At 36.5% G+C, this 15,055-nt stretch overlaps 1 pseudogene; it reads left to right on the forward strand.

Moving 5' to 3' along the window:
- Positions 1–734: 734 nt before the first annotated feature.
- LOC107731783 (pleckstrin homology domain-containing family O member 1-A-like) lies at positions 735–11,786 on the forward strand (annotated as a pseudogene).
- The last annotated feature ends 3,269 nt before the right edge of the window (positions 11,787–15,055 follow it).

Below are 15,055 nucleotides of genomic sequence, written 5' to 3' on the forward strand. Positions count from 1 at the left end.
GTCACAATGGAACCTGCATTTATTATGTAGTTTCAGCAGAATCTAAACAGTTAATCGGTTATGTAGAAAAGTGATGCATAAAACATAAAAAATGAAGTAAATGTAATATTTCTAAACTTGCCCTGCCTGCAATTTATGAAAAATATCTTTGCCTCAATATGCCAGTGTTGTTTCATTGTGTTCATCTATTACCTAACAGTTATTACAAAATAATGATTTTGACATTTTAATTAACAAAAATATTCTAACATATGAATAAATCTTAATATCTAAACATGTGGACAACTATGGACAACTTTTGTTTGTGATAGCTATAGTCCCACTTTCCTCCACACTGTTTCTCAATGCAAGTTATTCACTTCTAGCTTTATATCTGCTAGATAGATACCACATTATAAAACATAACGGCCTATATTCTTGAATTCATTAGGTTACACAAATAAACAGTTATATTGGTTGTCACTGAAAATAACTATATCCTTTGCTGTACGCCGATTTGCATTGTGTTTAGGTTGTTGATGATGGGGAATAAAAAGAAAGCCACTGAAGTTCAATATGCAGCGCGACATCACACCGACAACTGTGCTCGTTCAATAGATGGAGCAGTCGAGCTCTATAAACGGGAAAATCCGTTTCGGTGAGAAGCACAGCAACTCGGACTCACCCAAGCCAATGGAGAGCCTGTGCCCGCGGTTTGCAAACCGTCAGTGTAGAGACTGGCAGTCGATCAGCTCTGAGAGCCAGCACCTCGTCCCGTCTATAGCACCGGCACGCGGCAAATTCACAGCTGAAGATAAACAAAAACATCTCCGTTTCTTCTAGAAAGCGGGACAGATCGCGGAATATACTTCGGAAAAGACACATTTTGCGAACAGCATGAAGAAAAGCCATTTGGTCAAAAGGGTGAGAATTGTATACACTGAGTCTATGATGGTGGACATTTTGATTTTGAATGCTCATAATTTAAAAGTTTAATTTGAACAGTGACTGAATGTACAGCGCAAGTATTTGTGTCCTGTTTAGTATTTTGTGCTTCTGTAAATTAATTTAACAATGACTCCTTTGTTATGAAACGCCGAATGTGAGACCGTATATGTCCGTTACACTCCTTCATTATATGCTGTAGTCACTCATTTAATTGACACATATTTTATTCTGTTTAACAGAATATTTAATTAACCACACCCTTAATTGACTAACTGACAGTAAATCATTTTGGGAAATATATATATACCCCCTAAATAATAGACCGCGGTAGAGTGAAAATGTGACTTTTATTAGGGTGCAATAGCCTGTATCAGGCAGTATTAATATTTATTTCTTTAATCGAACTAGTAATAATTTTTTGTTCCCAGTATATTTTTATTAGTAAGTAATCCAATACTACTACCCTGTCTTTTTAAATGTACTTTTTTTGCTTATTCCAGTTGTGAGTCCAAATTAATTAGCCTAGACATTCGGCACTAATAGTCTAATTCTTAGCTACTAGTCACTCAATGGTTACTAGTAGGGTATCTATTCCAGCTTTAGTAGTACTTATTAGATAATATTACTTCATGACACTAATATGTAATCCAGTGTAATATGTATATGACACTAATATGAATTCCAATTGTTGCAAGTAACATTTCTCACTAGTCACAATAGTTTTTTTGCTTGCCATATGACAGCAAATGGTTCAATTAAAAATCTTTTTAGATTAAAAATGTTACTAGTAAAACATTTTATATGCACTAGTACCTAATAAATAGCTACTGACGAAACTGGTTCTAGTTATTAGTAAAAGTGCTAAGTGTTTGAATATGTCACGGGACATACTAGGACTTATTGGTTAAAATACTAGTGAAAAGGAGGCCAGTCACTATTGGAAGACTTACTAATAGTTAAAAAAATAAGTATTAATATAACAGATATGGAATAAATGTTATGATGGCTTAGCACAGTGCAGTGTGACAGAGATCTATTTGAACTCATATACTGTTATGACGGGCGACACATTAACCGGGTCATTGTTGGCACACTCAGGGTCTTCAGGATCTCAACCAGCCATCATCCCAACCAGACAAAGTAGGCTGGATCCGCAGGTTCAGTGGCAAAGGAATATTTAGGGAAATATGGCGAAATCGCTTTGTGATGCTTAAAGGAGATCATCTGTACATCTTTGAAAAGGAGGTGAGTTATTAAGATTTTAGTGTCAAAGAATGCATAATCATAATGATTTCATGCTCAAAATGATCAATCAAAACACTGAAGGACATGTCAGATTTCCAAAAGTATACCATGCCAACTACTATATAGTGAGTATGAATGTTAATAATTAATGTTTGCCAAAACCTCCTGCCCTTGATATAAAAGACATACTTTAGCTAAATCAAAGTAATCCCTTTGACAAGCTATAATTTTCGAAAGGGTATTATATAAACACTGAAAATTGAAACTCAACTGTGGCCTCAAACCACAAGCAGCATGTGAACCTGTGCTTGTGTCATGGATTTTGTGTCAGTGCCTGTACCAAAGATCCCTGAAGGTTCTGGAAGTTACTTACAGATATTCAATTGAATTTAAATTCCGGTTCATTGTAGGAGCAACAAATCTTTACAATTGAATCATTTGCTCACTTGAAGCATGTGTAGAGGGATGGTTGTAATTTTCATGGAAGTGTAGCAGCTTGTTTCTGTCACTGCCTGTAGGCTTTCATCAGTTTCACAGAACCATCACATAACAGCATACCATCATGGAAAACTATACAGCGGTGCCCTGGTTTGTGACATAAGTGATATATGTTGCACATCCCTCATTCGCACAGCTGCTGTCTTTTGGATGACGTTGTTATTTACATTAAAAGATTCAAGACCCAGCTGCTACTCTCTCGCTCACTGGGGATGCTCAGGACTCTAAATCCAGTGTCACACCATCATAAGAAACTGGCCATGTGTTTAGTTCTGTTAGTGGCACAAATAAGAAACATAAGCTTTAAGCAATTTACCATGAACAAGAATATTAATGCAACTCTTGCAACACAATCTTTAGTGTTTATTGTTTTTATACATAGTCTATACATACTATTGGGTGATATTTGGTTAAAGGGGTCATCGGATGCAAAATTCACTTTACAAGTTGTTTGAACATAAATGTGTGTTGGAAGTGTGTGTACCCATCCATCCTATAATGATAAAAATCCACCCACTAGCGTCTTACCTTAGACCCACCCTGAGTGAGCTGTCATCAGTCTGCCATTGTGTGGCTGAAGTTTACAGTCGTCATACAGAGCTCTATACAGAGTTGCTTTTAAAGCAACATGGACTAGAATGGCTTGCTGAAAACAGAGCTGATTTTGACAGGGTAAAAAAGTTTTTTTTTACACTACAATTGAGAAATTTTAACCAAATTATGTTATAGATTTTTCATTAAGACCCTAAAGAATCATATCAACTTGTGGAAAATGGGCATCCGATGACAGCTTTAAGAATCAAATCAAGATCATCACCATTCTTTTTTTTGTTTTGTTGCTAGTCTGTTTTTAGGAATGAACTTGGAAATAATTAATGTAAGAAGAACACATGTAGAGACCAAGTTCACACACAAGATGCAGGTGGTGTTGCAGTGAAGTAGAATGTTTCCTATTTATAGTGGTGCAAGTGATGTAAAGCTAAATTTCTCATATTTTCACAGGATACCCCAGTTATTCAGTGAAATTAAAGTTGTAAAAGGAGACGCAGAACAGATTATTAGCATTCTGTGTACCTACTTCAGCCTTCAGAATTCAGACTTCAGAATTCTTCCTCTGGTCAGGCAAGCAATGTTATTTTTATCAAACCAGAATACAATGGCAGCAGGTTGCATCAGTCTGAGTGCGCTACAGGTCTGTCCTCTGGTGATTGCTGCATGCCTTCAGGCTGTGTGTATTGTGTGACGTGGCTGTCTATAGTACTGATAGCATTATGCACCGCTGCACTTGACTTTCCTTCAGTGCTCAAGGTAGATCTGTGTGAATTCTGATATTTGAACACTCACTCACATCCATTTGGCAGGAAAATGCGTTCAGGTTTACTTATGGTGTTTATTTTAATTAAGTCTATTTTTAGGAAAATTGGTTGACCTCAAAGTCAACCAGATAGAGCACTGAACACGTGATTCTCCAAATCTATTTTCCACCTTTAATTCCAGCTTCATAGTAGTAAACTGGGCAAGTAACTGCAGTATTCACTTCATGTTTACTACACTGTAGACTCTTTACATCCTGAGACAGATTTTACAGTCGTATGGTATGGCTTTATAAATACCAGTTCACAATGCTTTGAAAACCAACTCTATTCTGAATTTCAGGGAAAAAAGCATCAAGATAATGTAATATTCATAGGAGTACTCTTTACGAAGGCTGCATTTTAGTCCTTACATCTTGTTGTGGATGGAGTTACCTTCGTCAGAATGAAGATGGTTGGTTAGTGGGTTATTTTTGGAGGTGGTTAATCCAGAGATCAGGATGGCCCCCTGCCGGGAACGTGCTGTGCCAACAGTGGGGGAGTGAAATATTGATGTGGTGAAGAGAGGCCAGGCTCTTTTCCTCCAGGGGTCTTTTGCCCCATATTAGCATCACTAGTACGCTCTTTCTCAGAGTGTGCGCTCACTCACATTAAAATGTGTGACCCCGGGAGGCCATCTGGAGGCATACGGTTACACAGATTACCTTTGGCCATATGTGTGGCATAGGGAGGATTTTACCTACATTTCACTCTTTATTGTAAAACTGGTTGTTTTATAAATTGCTTTAGTAAACATGACCTAAATATGATATTGTAGAGTCATATAATGAACAGGCTGGTTTGCTTGTGCTTGCTGTTTGGTCTATGATCACGTATCACTTTGATCTTTGTGCTTTAATCTCAAGCTCACTGACATCAGATTCCTTTGTTGCGTATTTCCGTTGCTATGGTGAATGCTTGGTAACCATGCAGGATGACCCAAAATGTCTATGTTTATCTTTTTTGCTCTGTGTGACATAACATAGTGCATGCTAATATCTAGCACTGAGTTTTTGTGTTTGTCTTAGCAAAAACCCTTGTGACCCTCATTGTGGCTCTGTGGGATTTAAAGTCCTACTGTGGGTTTTTTCCCCCCTCAGGTTCAGTGAAATTCACCATTTTTCAACCACAGTCAGCTATAATGAGGACTGACCTGTCTTAAAATGAGGCATATTCACAGATGGGTAACTGGTTTAATAATTAAACATACACATAACACGTGTTTATTATTGTGTTTAACATTATTAATACATACTGATAAAAAATGTATAGCCTGAATGCACTGTAAGTCGCTTTGGATAAAAGCGTCTGCTAAATGCATAAAGTGTGAAAAATATGTACATATTATTATATATCTTCAAATAAGTATGTTTTTGTTCATTTAATAATGTTTCACATTTGTTATACACACACACACACACACACACACATATATATATATATACATTTAATTACATTTTAATTTAATTAGAGGAGGAGCTGAACTAACTGAAAACCGTTTGGAACATCTGTCTTGATTTCTGATGAAAAAGAACACCAGTCACAATTCTTTTCCTTTACTATTTGGCATGAATCAAGAATATATTCTGAGCCTGGCTTGGTTATATACAGTGGGTACGGAAAGTATTCAGACCCCCTTAAATTTTTCACTCTTTGTTACCAAAGTCACATTTTAATGTTAAGCCACAATTAGACATAAAATAATTAGCATAAATTAGCATTTATGAGCAATAAAGTTGTCAATGTGAGGTATAGTTGCAGTTGTTGGAAATAAATGAGCAATAATGAGAAATAAAGTTGCAAGTATATTTTAATTTTTTAGCTTTTGAGTTGAGTTGTTGTCCAGAAACATGACCAATTTAATATACAAAATATATTTAGTCATATAGGCTATGTTCTATGTATTGTTCATATATCCTTAAATAAGGGTACAAATGTTTTGTGATTTGTGATTTAGTGTTCTGTCAGCATAGATGGAGCCCTTAATGATCTCACAGCAGTGTTCTGTTGAAAATGAATTATTGCTGTCCTTGGAGCTGTCCATGATTCACTGTTGTCTGCATAGTTGGCCTGGGAAAGCACTGCTGATCATTTCAATACATTTCTAACTTCAGGCCTGGTGATGGCCTGTGTCTGTGTGCTGATGCTGCTGTTCTTGTGTCCAGATGAAGAATGATGGGAAGACTCATGAAGTGTTTGACCTGGCACAGTATGAGCGCTCGGAGGAACTGCTAAAGGTCAAGAGCCACAGCAAGAAGAATCACAGTAAATTTACCCTGCTCCGGTGCCAACATCCTGGAAGCAAGGTAAGAACAAAACATTGTGACGTTATGGTTTAAAAAACAGGGTACAATTTACTTTGTGCCTCTTTTACTTTTGTGAGATCTGATTTTAACCAGTTCCTTAATTTATTGCAAAGACGAATCTGTGTCAGTCAACATCAAAGTTCTTTTAGATTAAAGTTTTAAAGGGATCATATCCTGCATAACTTCACAAACATGAAGATTTTGCAATAAGCAACTGATTCCTTAATGAAAAGATCAAGAAAATTTATTTTATTTTTTTTTCCCAAAGACCCTTAAAATTCATGTCTGAAAATTCTAAATACCACCATCATTAATTTCAAAATCTTTGATAGTCAATATTTTCATATATTTTTTACTCTATTAGAGCCCCAATCTTGTATTTCTGGCCATCAGTCCAGAGGAGAAGGAATCTTGGATCAATGTTTTAAACACCGCTATTACCAGAGCTAAGAATCGTGTGCTGGATGAGGTGACTACAGACATTTCATATATTCTTTATTTATTCCTTGCTGTTTAATGCTCTTCTTCCCACCTATATTTTAGCTTTCCACTCCTGCAGTCTCTTCCCACATTCTTTCCTCTCATTAGTCAGTCTCTTTCTGTATATATTTCTTTCTCTTTTATATTCTAGTGCTAACCCTCTTTCACTTAACGTTTTGATTTTTCTATTTTCCTGTCATTATTTGGGTTTGGAACTTTTAGAAAACTGGAAATGTCATTATTTCACTAAAGTAATAAATGTAGAAAATTATTATTTTTTACATACCTATGAAAAACATTTCAGCTAAGCACTGTTAAACCAACAATATTATTATACTGTATTATATATTATTATATTATTATTATACACACAACTCTGTGTATATATATTAAGATTGGGGTCAGTAAGATTTTTTTATCTAAGAAATGTATTTTCTCATTAAGAAATTGTAACGAGTCCACTGGAGGCGAGTTGAAGAACCCATATGCAGTTTATTTAGACTTGACTTGAAATAAACATGGACTTGAACAGGAACACAAACTCACCTAGCAGCAGATTACACTGAACAAAGCTAGACAATGGACAATAAAACATGAGGGCTATATATACAAAGAGACTAATGACAAATAAGGAACACCTGGAATAATCAAGACAATAAACCAATAGGTGTGTTCAACTTGAAGCAGCGTTGAGCAGACCGATCGGTTTATGACATCAAATTAGATGTCATACACCGATCGTTTAACGCAGCGCTGCTTCAAGTCGAACACACCTAATAGGTGCGTTCGACTTGAAGCACGGCTACAGACGGCAGTCAACGAGAGCAGCCGCAGAACAGAACAGAGAACCCACATGACTGAATCAACCAATGACAACATAACACATTCACAAGGGGAGCACATGGCAAGATCACATGAGGGAACAAGGGAAACACATGACAGGAACATGAAACATGAATAAATATCAAAATAAATGACATGAAAACAATGAACATGAAACAAAACCCAAAACCAACAATACAGAAATTAAAGGTGCAATAGGTGATTGTCTTCAGAAACATTTTTTGTTATGCTGGTTGAAAGTCTCTTCACATCCCGATAGCAATCATTAAGTTAAGTGGTCTAAATGTATTTATATGACACATGATGTGTTGTAGTAATGTTGTCTCTGGTCGTCTGGTCTGTGCGTTCAGGAGGCGTGGCTTTGGACGGTGATTTGAAGGGAGGGTGGGACGTATGCTTTCAGTGCTATCAGGCTAAAGTTAGCATTTTCCAAGATGTCCTACTGCACCTTTAACATTTTTATTCAGCAAGGATGTATTAAACTGATCAAGGCTTACAGTAAAGATTTTTACATTAAAAAAAAAAACTATTTCAAATAAATGCTATTCTTTTAACCTTTTTCATTTATCAAAGCACAACTGTTTTAAAGATTGATAATAATTAGAAATGTTTCTTGAACACCAAATCAGCATATTAGATGTCTGATGGATCGTTTGACAATGAAGACTGGAGTAATGACTGCTGAAAATTCAGCTTGACAATCAAAAGGAATAAATTACATTTGAAAACATATTAAAATAGATAACTGGTTTTTAAAACTATAATAATATTTCACAATATTACTATTTTTACTGTATATTTTATCAAATGCAGCCTTGAGCATAAGAGACTTCTTTTCAAAGTCTTCTTTATAAACCACAATAATTCAAATGAGCTTCTTGTATCTAATTGAAACTGATAACAACAACTTTCTATGTAGGAAAAGATTTCACAGTCTTGTTTTCACTTGTAAAATCACTGCATTTCATATACCAGAAAGAAACCCACTTGTGTGAATTTACCATCACCTGCATACAGCACATTCTATTTATAAATCTGCAAATTCATTTTCACATCAACAACTGCTGGATTAAACAGAGATGAAAGTGAGACTAATTAACACTAGGTGTCATATAGGCCATTTGTGTTGTGTAAATTAGAATCCAAATAAGGCTGCTGAAAATGATAATGTGTCAAATGTGTTAATGTAGTAAAAATTATCTCAGCTTGTTTCGTTTTCTTCTGCAGGTCACGATTGAGGAGAGTCTTCTGGCTCACCCTACACGCGATAGGGCCAAGATCCCATTTGGGCGCTGTTTGCCCACGCGGGGTCATCTCATGGCTGTGGTGGGTGGCATTTTGTTTTGACTTTGATTCAGATGACTGTTGTTGTTTGTCTGTTTGTACTATTGTGCGCCAGTGGAAATGTACTAACTTCATGGCACTAGGTAGTTGTTTGGTGCAGTATTGATCAGGGGCATACATTTCGTCTAACAGTTGGGGGGATTTTTGAAGGGGACACAAATAATACAGCTAAAATTGTACTTGTAAGGATATGTATACACAGAGGAAAGCTTTACTACTATTAGTGTAGCAGGGAGACTGTGCCAAATTAGACAACTTCAAGCTGTTGTGGTCGCGCCGCGACAGCGCTCGTGTTTGTTAACATTACTATCCGTCACTATCCGTGTTGCCAAGTCTGTGGTTTTTCCGTGGAATTGGGCTACTTTATCACTGTTGCAGCAGGTTTAAGTGACTCCAATAACGTGTATTTTAGCCCCTTGTAAAAACTTGATTTTTACAGGGGGACCCCCTTTGAAACACGGTTAGTTTGGGCTAAATTTGGGTAGCAATTGCGAGGGTTTTGTTGTAAAAAACCTGGCAACCCTTTTCGTCGAGCAGGTAACGTTATTATTGCTTACATAGCGACTTATCGAAATATACATTGGCATCATCTGTATTAAAGAGAAAATAATCACTTCATCCGATGTTTAAGTGAATAAAATAGCCTTGACAGCCTTACTTACTGAGTTCCACAACTATTGGCTTTTTTTATTAGTTGTCTTTATTCTGTAAGAATTCATTAAACTCAAACAAATGCTGCTCTTTTGAACTTTTTATTAATCAAAGAATCTTTTTTAATGTACTCCACCATTCAAAAGTTTGGGGTAAGTAATATGTTTTTAAAGAAATTAATACTTTTATTCAGCAAAGAGCAAAGATGCATTAAACGGATTAAAAGTGCCAATAAAGACTTAAATAATTTTACAAATGATTTCTATAAATAAATTCTGTTCTTCAGATTTTTCTATTCATCAAAGAATCCTGACAAAAATGCACCATGAGTTCCACAAAAATATTAAGCAGCACAACTGTTTTCAACACTGATAATAATATGTGATGATAATAATATTTCTTGAGCAGCAAATCAGCATTTAGAATGATTTCTGAAGGATCATGTGACACTGAAGACTGTAGTAATGATGCTGAAAATTCAGCTTTGTTATCACAGGAATAAATTAAAATTTTAAATGTATTTAAATAGAGAACATTTCTTTTAAATTGTAATAACAATATTGTTTTCATTTACTGTATTTTTGATCAAATAAATGCAGCCTTGCTGAGATACTTAAAAAAACATGTAAAATAAATCTTACTGACCCCAAACCTTTTACATTTACAAAAATGTGGTTTAATATTTTATATTAATAACACCTTTTTTAAATGAATCTGTTATATCGGGCTTATCTGCTAGAAAAGCCTAAATAAAAACTGAGTGAGTGCTTCTTTAACAGAAAAAAAAAGTGTGTTTCATGCTTTCCTGTTTTAGGCCTCTGCCTCCTCTGATGGAGTGCTGACACTGGACTTGGTGAATAAAGAGGATGCTGGTTTGCTTGATGATGATCAGGATGAGTGGTTGAAGGACCATCAGGTCAGCCTGGATAAGCTGGCTCCCGGCCGTCGACGTGCTGGCACTGATGCGTCCAGGCTGTCGTCCTCCATTACAGAAGGCAAGGTGAAAACCAGCAGCTTGCCACGCAGGAGCGAGTTCTCCTGGAGCCGTGAAAACCAGCCTCACACACCTCAAAACAAGAAGAAGTTAGCTCAGGGTCGTAACCGATGTGCTTCCATGGATGACGCTCTGTCCCGAGGAGAGAGAAAACCAAACAAGAAGAATGGGATCCAGGCAACGCTGAGTCCCACGAGCCACCTGCAGGATCTGATTAGCCAGCGGCTGCAGATGACTCAAGAGCTGTTAGCTGAGATTCAGGAACAGGAACCCCATCGGGGCAGGATGGGATCTTACCTCTACTTAAGAGGCATTGACTCCCCTCGTCTCCGCCACCTCAAGGGCTCTGACTCACCACACTCCAAGGGCTCAAGCTCACATAGTTCACCCCACAGCAAAGGCACAGACTCACCCTCAGTAAGGGCAAAAGATTCACCTGGTTCCAAAGGGAAAGAATCGGCACATGTGAAGTCCAAGGACTCGCCCCGTTTTAAGTCATCCAAATCCCCTCATTCCAAGAGCGCACTTCGCTCGAAGAGCATTGATTCACCTGATTCAAAACAATCAAGTTCACCCCATTGGAAATGCATCGATCTGACGGACATTAAAGGTTCAGACTCGCCTCTGTCCACTGGCTCAAACTCGCCCCATATGAAGTCTACAGACCCTGCTTTTTTTCGGATCTCTTACTCGCCCCATTTCAGAAGCATGAAGGGTACTGATTCTCCTCTCAGTGAAGCTTTGGACTGGGACTGCAGGAGGGCAGCAGCTGAGCGGCTCTTACAAGAGGCCATTTCCTCCTGGCGAGAAGCTAGAGAGGTTCTGGCTGAGGTAAAGGAGCTACAAGCCAGACAGCAACGGCAGAGCACAGTAAAACTGGAACCCCCACAACACCCTCACAGAATCGCAAGCAGAAAAGCCCCTGACCGAATCTTCAGTCAGTCATAGTGCTTTCTAAGACTTGTGAGCCTTCACAATGAATGCAAGGAAGGAGAACAATAGGTGGAACTTTCCGTCTTACCCACAGCGCAAACCAGTGTTCTGTTTTATCTCAGTCTATTGTTTATATATTAACTGTTGTTCCTCTAACACCTCAACCCTGTGTCTTTGCACTTTGAACAATTGTATTTTCACTTGTGACTCTTTCAAGGCTGTACTACTTCTATTGGCATTGGTAATGTATAATGTTACTCATGATTAAACTGGTTTATGATTTGCTTTTTGCAAAAACAGCTCAGGTTTTTGGAGAAAAAAAAATGTTTTGAGGAGTGGAATGGTAAGCTTTGTGTGGAAAAAAGTGTTTCAGGTAAAGGTTAGCAGTGGTCTTAAGACACAAATGCATTTTGGAAAGTCTATACTGCTCTTTAATATCAGGTAGATTAATTATCATTTTAATTAGCGTTTCAAAATATTTGTATATTTCCCCCCAGAATTACTAAACACGCACACATTTAAAAAATAAAATGTTTATTTTTTCTTGCTGCCGAGTTTGAGTATCAAACTAGTGCAGACAGTGTTATAACGATACAATTTTCGATTTACAAGCTCTTGATTCCATAAAGTTTTTGATTCGATTTCGATTAATTTGGTCCATTTTGCTTGCATATTCTCATATATACAGGTGCATCTCAATAAATTAGAATGTCGTGGAAAAGTTCATTTCACTGCTCTTACACTTGAATTGCATCATTCTGAGATTCATTTTTCATAAGGCGGGTTGACCCCCTCATTTTAGAGGCCTGGTGTTGTTTTGAATAATTACTGTACTGAATTCCATCAAAGAATAACTATGAATGGGATACATTGTAATTTTTAAGAAGCTACTTATTAACATCTTTTGTCTGTCTGGAGGAATAGTAATTATGAGGTCATCCTGATCATCAATTACTGATATGAGCTCAAATCAGGTGGGTGGGTGAACAACAAATGTCAACAAATGTACTCATGTACTAGTCAGTGCATGGTTTTGTGCCATCTAAAAGAACTTAAAGTCTATTATTGTAACAGAAATTGCTCCATATGATTACATTTTTTATTAGGAAACACAAGTACCCATTAGATTATGACTGTTCTGAAAGCCCAGAGCCCATATTAGATGACAAAATGAGCATTAATCATAGACCACTAAATTAATTATGACTGTAATCTAGGCCACAGCTATCCAAAGCAGGCTTGACTTCAGCATGCCAGGTTTAACATGAAAAGCTTATTCACATCACTAAACGTATGGCTAGTTAAATTGGTTTAAAGCCAAGTGAGGTCGTTGTGTACAGCTTTTAACTTCATCTACCACCCGCTTCTCACATGCTCTTTAACATTAAAGACATTTACTGATCCAACATAACATGATTACTATAAAAGTGACAGATTCTGATAATGTGACAAAACTAAAACACATTTAAACTAAAACAACAAAAAAAGTTTTAATCTTTATTCACTGCTCTGAAGAGAGCCCTCGCTTGTGAAAGCTTGAACTGCATACAAACTACCAGTCAAAAAATTTGAAATAATAATTAACCTTTTTAATGTTTTTGAAAGAAGTCTCTTATGCTCACCAAGGCTGCATTTATTTGATAAAAAAAATACAATAAAGACAGTAAAACCATGAAATATTACAATTTAAAACAACTGTTTGTTTTTTCTTTAATATATTTTAAAATGCAATTTATTCAGCAAGGAAGCATTATTAAATCGACCAAAAGTGACAGTAAAGACATTGATAATGTTACAAAAAAAATGCTGTTTTTAAACTTTCTATTCATCGAATAATCCTGAGAAGAAATGTATCACAGTCTCCACAAACATATAAAGCAGTAAAAACTGTTTTCAGCACTGATCAAATTAAGAACCATTATTAATAAATAAGCACCAGTAATAATAATAATTGAGCTCCAAATCAGAATATTATGATTTCTAAAGGATTATGTGACACTTTGTTTTTGATCAATTAAATGCAGGCTGGGTGTTATTAATTCAAAAACAATCCAATATTTTAAACCTCTGATCTGTACATCATTATATTATTTTATATTATATTATATATAGCAAATGAATGCAGCACATCCTTTAGCACTTCTGTTCAGTGATGCACTTAATGCATTCAGATGCATTCAGACTGAGTAACAGCCTGTATACACTATACATGTTAGTATTCATAGTGTACTCATGTGAAACATCACTGACACACTTTAGGGTATGATACAAAACCGAGTCATCCTCTTGGCCCTGTTCCAATCCAGGATGAATCCAGTTCATTATGTGGAGCTTTAAAGTCTTATCTTCAAAATCTGTGGTATGGCCGAATGCAAAATTTTGTTGTTATAAAGGGAAACTAATGGTTAAAATAACTCCGAGATCTACTCACTGACTCGCAATAGCCTGCAAACATTTCTAAAATGCATTTAGTATTCTTAATTTCATGTTGCAATATTATATTTCTTTTTTTAATGCACTATATGAATTGCATCATATAAAACAATAATTTTTTTTTGCCTCATAACAATTAACTGGCAAATCTAATCAATGAGCACTACATTTTCTAATGTGTGTGAACTGATTCTGCTGCATGACTAGAATAAATGATTTATATCCCACTCCCATTTGTTTCTCACTTCTCACCATTCTTAATAAGCTCTGGGGCCTGCGAGGATCAGCACTACATTTTCTCACAGCTGTGTTTTGAAATCAAACAGAGATTATGTAGCATCCAACATGGCATGTAGGATTGGTATACATTTAAAGGACTGCTTTGCTTTCACATGTATTTTTTATTGGGCTCATGTTAACATTCTTGCAGAAGCATTCTGAAGGTTTATTCTGTATGCAGGACTTGAACTTGTGCAGATGAGCAAGTGATTGGCAACACCTGATTCACACTGAGGAACTGCTTCATCTGGGCCAATGAGAGCATGTATGTAAGTGTGGGTAGAAGGGGGTGGGGTGTTGCTTTGTGACTCCTTAGCCTTGCAGCATTTGGTTTTGGTGCACATCTACTGATTCAAATAGATTACTAGAGACATGCCAGAGACGTCATTATTTGGTTTGAAGCCTGAAGCTAAATGGTATAGTCTTGCTCACCCTAAAATTGTATTTCTGCATAGGAGAAAGGCTTAGAAAGAATGGCTGTTGAATGTGACCTATATTCACAAATAGATCAGACACAGTGCCAGCACAGCGTGGGATTTGCATGTGTTTAATAAGTATGATGTATGCTCAGTTAATCAAATCAAACCAGTTCACTTCATTAAGGTGGCTCTGATCAGTTTAGGTTCATTTACATGTTTAGGTATTAATATTTTTTTCCAGATAACAGTGCATTAGAGAAGGGTTTCCCAAACTTGGGTTCATGTGGAAAGTCTCCTTGTGCAGCAAGGTAAACATGCATTTGGGAATGCAAAGTGTGCTATTTAATTTGC

Source organism: Sinocyclocheilus rhinocerous, unplaced genomic scaffold, assembly GCF_001515625.1.
Source record: "Sinocyclocheilus rhinocerous isolate Xijiao unplaced genomic scaffold, SAMN03320098_v1.1 scaffold193, whole genome shotgun sequence".
In the NCBI taxonomy this organism is placed as follows: domain Eukaryota; kingdom Metazoa; phylum Chordata; class Actinopteri; order Cypriniformes; family Cyprinidae; genus Sinocyclocheilus; species Sinocyclocheilus rhinocerous.